The sequence below is a fragment of the Pinus tabuliformis genome, chromosome 6 (genome assembly GCF_031772625.1).
Source record: "Pinus tabuliformis cultivar Carrire ecotype Pingquan chromosome 6, CPIR1, whole genome shotgun sequence".
NCBI classification, from domain to species: Eukaryota; Viridiplantae; Streptophyta; class Pinopsida; order Pinales; family Pinaceae; genus Pinus; species Pinus tabuliformis.
The window spans coordinates 555,561,024-555,570,471 of NC_142292.1; the positions used below are offsets into that span (position 1 = coordinate 555,561,024).

The 9,448-nt window shown below is 37.4% G+C and overlaps 1 pseudogene; it reads right to left on the reverse strand.

The window, feature by feature from the left end:
- Nucleotides 1-6,196: 6,196 nt before the first annotated feature.
- On the reverse strand, nucleotides 6,197-7,331 carry LOC149259722 (putative ribose-5-phosphate isomerase 3, chloroplastic pseudogene; annotated as a pseudogene).
- Nucleotides 7,332-9,448: the final 2,117 nt, after the last annotated feature.

Sequence of the window (9,448 nt, forward strand, 5' to 3'; positions counted from 1 at the left end):
CAGGTGGAGGTCTCTTTCCTTTCTTTCCAATTTCTAGATCAGTACATCATTGTTGATAAAAAAATGGTAGGGTTCCTCCCTTTATGATCTGAACCATGCTTCTCGATCAGGGGAGATTTCATAAGCCTAATATCGCAGTACAAATCGTTGTGGCCTGTAATATCAAGTTGGAATTGGAATCAGGCCTCATTGAATATGAGAAATCAAAATGTTGACTGGGTCAAAATCAAAGAAATTAAAGTCAGAATCCTCACAATCATACCTTCGATCACACATTGTAGATTCTTGAATCATGTATGCCCTCCCCACACTACTGAATTAGGTTAGGTAGCCCTAGACCACTTGGATTCATGAATCTTAGTAGGTACAACTATATACCTAGGATTTCATGACATAGCATAACATGATACAAACTTACCCTTCCCCTTCGTTTTGTGTTCCCTTACTACCTGCCTACCTTAAGAGCTACACATTTCAGCATTATGCCTTCACTCAACAACCTACAAAGTGCTACACCTAGTTCTTATAGTAGCTATATAGGAAAATATGCTACTAGAAATGCTACTAAAATCTTTGTTGCTCATGGATTGAACTCTTGCCCCACTCTATCTAGCTATGCTAACTGTTTTTATTTATTTTCTCTGCCCATATCTTTTCTCTTGGTTATGCAGTTACTGATGCTGGTGGTGCTTCTGTTTGGTCAACAAGAAAAGATCAAACTTCTACATTACAGTGGCTTGTGCTTAGTGCCAATTTTTTTTTTATGCTCTCTAAAGCCTGCCCATTGTGCCCTAATTGCAAATATGTACACCCCACTAATCGATTGTCATTTTAATCAAACAAAAAAAACATTTCGAAACCTAATTGGTTGTGTAGGTTGGCAATGTGAGTTTATTATTGAAGGATCATTTTTGAAAAGGCCATTATCACTTTCTCATTTTATTTCTCCAAGCATTGTCATTATGTAGTGAAACAATTAGTGGTCGAAAACTGTTATGACCGGCATATTGTTCTGGTGCGGATCTGCAATAGCAATGTACATTTTGTATCTCATAGCTTTTCTTTTATATGATTTAAGAATGTGCATCTTCAATAAAATTTGACACTCTATTTGTTGAAATATGTGTATCTTCAATAAAATTTGACACTCTTTTTGTTGAAATTGAGCGGTTAAGAAATTGGTTAAAATTTGCAAGTTATTAGAATTGCTACATAGTTTTATGCTCTCTACTCTTGAGTATAATCCAATCTTATTTTTATTCAAACTTATTTAAGGTTCGCAAGATCAAATTTCTCTGGAAAAAAAAATATATGTAACAAAATTTATTTGAAATTAATTCGACGGAGTGATTCTACCGAAAATACATTATAAAATAATCACTTACACAGTTTTATGCATGGCACAAAGATAGCTAAACGTAAAAGAAAGTAAAATAGGAATACATTTTCAATATAAAAATTACATTAAACGAAACATTCCACTGAAAATACATTTTCGAGGGGAGTTCTTATTTAACACAATCAAAGAAAGAAAACCAAAGTATTATGTCTCATATTTGGAATGGATGCATAGATACTTGAAACACCAGGACGACAGTAATGACGGAGCAATTATGTTTTCACGGTCCCGGGGGCAGTGGTGGACACTGTGGGTTTTGCCCATAATTTTTACACTGTGAAGTGCTGGAGGGCGGCACTGGTCCTCTGGGTTTCTCTTCATTCCATGGATAATTGGGGCTATTCACCCGCCGATGCTCCACATGGGGTTGCCAGATTGCCCTGCAGCAGCATGATTGAGAATGAGCATGCAAAGTATCGCATTATAAACCTTTTTGCCCTCCATCGACTATCAGTTATCAATCTTTTCCCACTTATCTCTTCGTCAAAAAATGACTTCCCCGAACAATGTCGGCAATACACACTATGATGGTTGAGGCCATTCAATATATGTACAAGGAGCCTTAACAGTCCATACCGACATTCAATATAGTTTCTTACGGTTGTCTGAAATAGTGGTTCGTTTTCTCCGGTTAGCGTGAAATACAGAATTTAGAGATGGGTTGCCACGTAATTCTTGGTATTAATTAATAACTGCAGTTAGAGAAGCCCGACTCCCCATATTTTGCCTATATTTATCTTTAGTAACTAGCAATTGCCCTAAAAAGTGCAAGAAGAGGCCGATAGATTTTTTAAATTAGAAAAATGGTATGAAAATTGGAAAAATGATAAAAAATGCATTTATAGATATGTATTCAGCTCATAAAAATGAAGGACCCCCATAACAAAAATGAAGGCCAGGATGAGTTTGGCTAGTAATTGAAGGGTGAAATAATCACAAATATTCAAACTAAGAATATTAAATAATCACAAATTCTCAATTGCATAAATAGTATGAAAATTGGAAAAATGATAAAAAAATGCATTTATAGATATGTATTCAGCTCATAAAAATGAAGGACCCCCATAACAAAAATGAAGGCCAGGATGAGTTTGGCTAGTAATTGAAGAGTGAAATAATCACAAATATTCAAACTAAGAATATTAAATAATTACAAATTCTCAATCACAAATATTCAAACTAAGAATATTAAATAATCACAAATTCTCAATTGCATAAATAGTATGAAAATTGGAAGGAGGAGCATTATATTATTATGTTTTCTATGTAGCACTCCTAGCAGCTTTTGCATTATCAAATCCTCAATTGGGTCTATGCTATTGGTCTGGTTTCCGAGTGACAGACCAATAGAAACATTTGGTAATGTATGCTCATGTTTTTAATCATAATATAAATATTCTGATTTCACAAAAAACAATATAGATCATCTTAAAACAGACCAAAACCCTGGAAGGAAGAGTTTCGGGATCAAAATTCCCATCAATCATCTAGAGCTCCAACGTGAAACAAAATTCTTACTAAATTTGAAGAATAATTTCTGCCAAAAGAAGTTGAATTTATCTACTTACTCAAAAATATAATAGTCAAATATATTGGCTCTACCTTGTGAGAAGATGTTTGTTAGGTATGCCATTGCAGTTAAACGTGACAACAAGCACACACGGGAGGTGTGCACTAACTATCATCCCGAACTAACAAGTTTTTGATTGATACGGTAAAATTTGGGCGGAAATGATGTGTTAGTCATAGTTCCATGAAGAACTGAAGTTTTGCAACAAATCCCTCTAAAGTTGCCAAAATCCGAGGATACAAAGTGTCAGAGTTCACAATTCAGTACTATGATTGATATTTTGACAATCTGGGTTCATTTTATAAACCTAATTCTACAACCGCTCAATCAATCAAAATATGATGGTTATTTTGCAGAAACACGGTTCGAGTGGCTTTTGGGGATCCAATTTCAACACACGGGACAACAAGAAGCTTTATAAAATTCTACCATCTGAAAAGCTAACAGAGCCGAACTTCTCAGTCGACGCACTTTGCAAGATTTCTTTCTGAACGAGATTAACAACAACTCCACGGTTGCAAACCTAAATTTATACCGATTTTGTCACTAATTTTTGTAGCGGACAGTTCGACTCATTCAAATAGAAAATTTTGATTCATGACTGAAAGAAAAATAGACCCACACAGATACCGAAAAAATGAGGCTCCAAACGCGTGCGCAGATTCCTATGCTGTGGCAAATTCCAATATATTTACCCTGAATAAGAGTCTTTATACAAAAACCCGTCAGTCAGGTCGAATGTAGCATGAGCAAATTGACCAGAACAGAAAAAAAGAATCCGCGAATTCTTAATTTCTTTACCCAACGAAAAATTCAAGAACACTACTGGATATCTTGTCACGAATTCTTGTTTGGTGTAATGAGGGCTTGCAAAGCCGTGATGTATGAATGAAAGGTGCTCATCACCAATTCTTGCTGGATACCATGAGGTTTCCTTGATATTAGTTGTGGGCTTTGTTGGACGTATGTTTAGAGGGTGTATTTAGTGACAGAGAAAGTTTTACTGAATGTCTTAAATCCTTTTATACATGATTAGTTTGCTCATGAATTTTTGTTGGATGCAAAGAGGGTTTGAGAGACCTTGATGACTAATAAATGAAAAATGTGCAGGAAGATTTGCAGAGGCAGGACCAAGCTTACCTGGATGCATTGGAAGCATTGCAGGTAGCCTCTGCGATGGAAACAATGGCTCAGATTGTGAGGTCAGTATATTGGTAGTGAAAATACATGTTGTTTTTAAATTTTCTGTGTAGATACATGAAAAAGGTTCTTTTAATGTCCACATATGACCAAAGTGGGTTAATGGCACTTGAGTCACATCCAACAAAAAAAAGAATAACCATGGTAAGAAGTAGCTAAAATGTCAAAAGGATGTGTATAAAAAAACATTGTAAACACAGTAAGATGTGGTAAAACCCAATCTACGAGACCCAAATACATGCACAAGATGCTTTTAAGGAATGACGAAGAAGATAGTTGGAAACTGAGACAAGTAATCAGTGCTGTCACATGTTTTTATCAATGCTTGGAATTAAAAAAGAGAGACCGACTGTGTATTCCACAATCACCGCAATTCTCACAAGGTCATTCAAAAACTATTTCGCTAGATCTTTCAGGAATTTATTCTCAAATTATTTGTTCATGTGCCTCTAGACTTTTGCAGTGCCTCAGTTGGAAAATTTCCTATTGACCTGCTCCTAACTGAAAGGAAAGTTTCAAGGCTATGTCAAATTTAAGAACAAGAAAAACATGAACCCCATCTCTCATTGGATTTGCATTATCCACAAACCTACAAACACTAATGTGGCTCAGAAACATCATAATAGATGATTCTCAGCGCAGCTGAATAGAATCCAATATTTTTTCAGACTGATACCAAGTAGGTCATATGTTTAGACTATAATTTAATGATGAACTAACAGTTTATACACAAAATCCTTATTTTGGCATACAATATTGTCAAAAAAGATTGTTGAATTAACATCTCTGGTGTTTTGAAGATGGTTCTTGTTCCTGAACCTTCAAAGACCATTTAAAAACAGATTTCACTCAACCAAAAATCTGCAAATATGCAATGCTAAAGTTTTCCAATGCTGCATTAAGAATTTTATCCGGCTCTAGAAATACTCCAAAGGATTGACATGGGGAGCTACCACACTTATAAGTTCACAAGCAATCTTTAGCGATCCTTGAACATTATGCACCACATATGCAATGGCCATACGTAGGAAAAGCAGTTTACCTTTTACCAGAAGAGCTTGGGAAGATCTTGGAGCTGTTATGCAAAAAGTACAAATGGTTTGAGTGTATAAGTTTTCACAGTTAGTCATCATGTTGCTTGACCTTTCTGGATATAAAATATGTAAAAACATGTGAAATGTCCAAAAAAAATTGCGCAGTTTGTACCCAGAAAGCTCAAACAACAAGTGGTTTTTCTGAAAATAAATATACCACTTTGTAGTTAGGAATGAAAGATGTTCCATGGTCAGATGGCACAATTGGCAAAACATATTGCAAATAATCCAAAGAACAAATTATCAATCACAGATAAATGCGGTAAAAGATTCCAATTTGCCACTGGTAACCAGCATACTCGCAAGTACGTTGGAGGAAAATTCAAATTTATGGGCTAACTTAGTGCATCATTTTAAGACTGTTGTCTGCTAATGCAAATAGATAAGCAAAATCACAAAATACTGTTCTAAACCTATGACATGAAGCATCAAATTTAAGAACAATAGTTTAGTTAGAGCACCAATATTTTTGACCAGTGTAAAATGATAAACAAATTCAGGAAATACTTTTCTAATCCTATGAAATGAAGCATCAAATTTAAGTGAAAGAGATTGGTTTGAGCAACAATATTTTTGACCAGTGTAAAATGATAATCAATTTAAATATATTTGATACATCCAATACCAGATGTTTCTACTGAAATGGAACAAGCTTAATTGATAAACATTTAAACAACAGATAGTAGAACAAGATGGCAAATGTTGCGTTTAAAGGGCAAAAACATCACAAAGAAACGTCCGGCAACTCTGCCTCTGAAATTGAATAATAACTGGATAGAAAAATTTGTCATTTGCTAATTTCAAACAACTTTTTCAACATTTGCAGGCTTTTCAGAGAAACTGTATACGTCGTTCAATGTAAGATATTGTAGAAAGGAAACACTTGGTCTCATGCCAAATAGGTACAGTGACCCAAAGCCCCATATGGCCTAAACGATTTGAATTTAGTCAAACAATTACCTGCTAACTCGATACAAATGCATGCAATATTTATATTGCATTTATTTCTAGCTGATTACAGAAAGCTACCCGGACACCGACAGTCATCACGGCAACCCAAAAATTTCTCACTTGGTATTGACCCTAACACCTTCCGCCCCAGCAATGATTACAGCCGTGGCCATATCCAAGAAGAGCCCGTGCTCGACCACGCCTTCGAAAGCCAGCATGGCTTTAGCCGCGGCCCTCGAATCTTTGATCGGAGTCTTGAAATACAAATCCACGATGTAATTGGCGTTATCCGTAACGTACGGCTTGTCACCGTCCATCCTGAGCTTCGCCTCGCAGCCCTCGGCCTGAAAGAGGGATTGCAACCTCGAAGCATTGTACTTCCAACAGAAGGGCACCACCTCCACAGGCATTGCCAGGCCGCTGCCGCCGAGGCCACTGACGAGCTTCGATTCGTCGACGATGACCACGAACTTTGCGGAGGCAGCCTCCACCATCTTCTCTCGGAGCAACGCGCCACCGCGGCCCTTGACGAGGTTGAGCTCCGGGTCGACCTCGTCGGCGCCATCGATGGCGAGGTCAATGTTGGGGTGATCATCAAGCACCGAGAGGGGGATGCCTAGAGACGCGGCCTGCTCGGCAGTGCGCTTGGAGGTGGGGACGCCCACGATGTCTTTCAGCTCCCCGGCCTTCATAAGCTCCCCGATTCTAGCCACGGCAAAGGCAGCGGTGGAGCCGGTGCCCAATCCCAGCACCATGCCGCTCTCCACATATTCCACGGCTTTCTCTGCAGCCAATTTTTTCAACTGATCCTGCGTCAGGACGCCGGTCGACGAGGACATGGCTCTCACTGATAATCTGGCAGTGTTTAGGCTCCTGTTATGGTTGAAGTGAAGGTGGGTATTGGAATTCAAGGGCTTCCAATTATTCAATTCTAAGGAGGAGGACAACGAGGGTAACGTACAAAACGCAGCTCCCGCTGCGATCGCCATGGCCATGGAACCCTGAGACTATGGACACAACTTCAACTATGTCGATTGCTGCAGGGCCTGGATAATGCTCGTCGATTCCTCTGGCCTTTTTTTATTTAAGTGGTTGACTGCACCATCTCGGATTCGATCTTTGATATCACAAATGGATATCATTCTGCATGAAGGACGAAGACCATAACAGAAATACCTATGAAGGATGAAGACCGTAACAGAAATTCCTACCATTTCGTCTGAAGGATGATGAAGAGCATGACGAGACAGGATGATGAAGACCATGACGACGGGTGGCGCTAAAAACCTGAAAATGCGTTAAAGCAGACTGGTCGCGCTAAAAAACTGTGCACAAAAGTCAGACGGAGATCAAAAGCGTAGACGGTCCAGGTGTCAACGTGAGATTGAAAAAGACGACGAAAGTCTCTTTCAATAGGAAAGGCCTATCGGCCTAATTAGTTGTAATTTCGTTGGTAATAAATAAGTGGTATAGATGACATGAGATCTTGGACTCATGTGGAATGATTTAACAATGATACCGTGCTTGTATCATTGTCAACCAAATCATGTATAAACGTTGACTGTGACATGCCAACTCTCTACATGTAGAAGGTAAGGAATTGTTCCCTCATCATTTGGAGTTGATGAAGCATGATGCAAGCACAGTTGATGATGCTTTTTGTTGATATGGTTGATAACACTGAAAGGTAAGGAGATTCTTAATGAAACTTTAAATAGAGAGAACAATTCTGGTTGTCTAGGGTAATGGAAAAGAGTGCCATATCTATTTGATGGTTGGATAAGGGCTAAAAGAATTTATCCAGAGAATATTCGCTGAATTATGAGAAATGAGTTGCACTGAATAATAAGCTTAAAGACGTATTGTACTAAATAATGAGCTTAAAGATGTATAGTAGCTCTCTTTTGCACTCGTGGTATCAAAGCATGGATTGGAGGTGCAATTCATTGTTGATTCCTATAGTTGGGTAATGAAACACTCAAGAACTACCTCTGCAATGGGCATTAGAGTCTTGATTGGAGGCACAATCCATTGTTGATTCTAAGAGTTGGGCAGTGAAAAACTCAATAACTGGTTTGGAAGACTTTTTTCGATTTTAAATGGTATTCATATTCATCTCTATATGGAATGCTTGATGCTTGTAGTCTCTTGTGTGATCCATGTATTAAATTGTTAATGAATAAATTATGTTTATAAAATAGTTATGTAGATAAGATTGATGACCTTCTCCTAAGGCATGCTTGTGATTAAATCTAATTGTAAACAAAGTAGAGTGCCCCAATGGCCAAGGAAGGCTCTGGGTATGCGAGAACTCAATTGGAGGATTAAGAAACAACATAACCTACTTGATAATATGAGTTGGTGACTTTTCAAACCAATTTTTTTAGAGGATTACTTAAATGTGAAAAATGATGTTGTTTCTCAATAAGATAAAAGAAACCTGAGAAATGATTTTGTTTCTAAATAACATAAAAGATATGACTGTTAGTTCACTCTCAATAACATAAAATACATGATTGCTAGTTTTCTTATTGATTGAAACAACCTCTATGAATGCTGAGGAGATAAACAATATTTTAATAAAACCAAATAGATAATAATGGATGAGAGGTTGACTCTAATAGATCCTTTTCATTGCCTTTCTGAACAAGGATGGCCATTTCTTTCTTTATTTTCAGATATTACATGTTGGATGCTATTTTTTTTAATTATCTTAGCCACATATGTCATACATACATTGAGGTTCATCCACCTTGCATTGCAACACCAATTCACTTCTCTGAATGCACTAATATAATTTTTTAATATAGGCAAAACTTTTATTACATTAAAAACCATCCAACATTTTGGCTTGTGAAACTTGACCAACATAGACCATAACCTCCATTATCTTGGTATGGACTCCATCAAAGACTTCACCCATTGGACACCCTATAAGCTACTTGTTAAATCCACCCAACTCTCACTTACCTATAAGTTTCACAAATAACTCTATAAGCATGAATCTACAACTTGTAAACTAAGCCGTCAAATATCATCAACAAGCTCACTAATCCATTTGCTACTTCCACTACCTTGCTACAAACATGATCTGTATCTAGAATAAACCTACTATCCCATCCTAACCATTATTGAGGCTTTAGTATAGGGTCACTTACATTTCTCAAGCAGCCCACTTTAACCCCATACATGAAGCCCTAATACATAATACCACTCACAATTTCACCTAGTGCT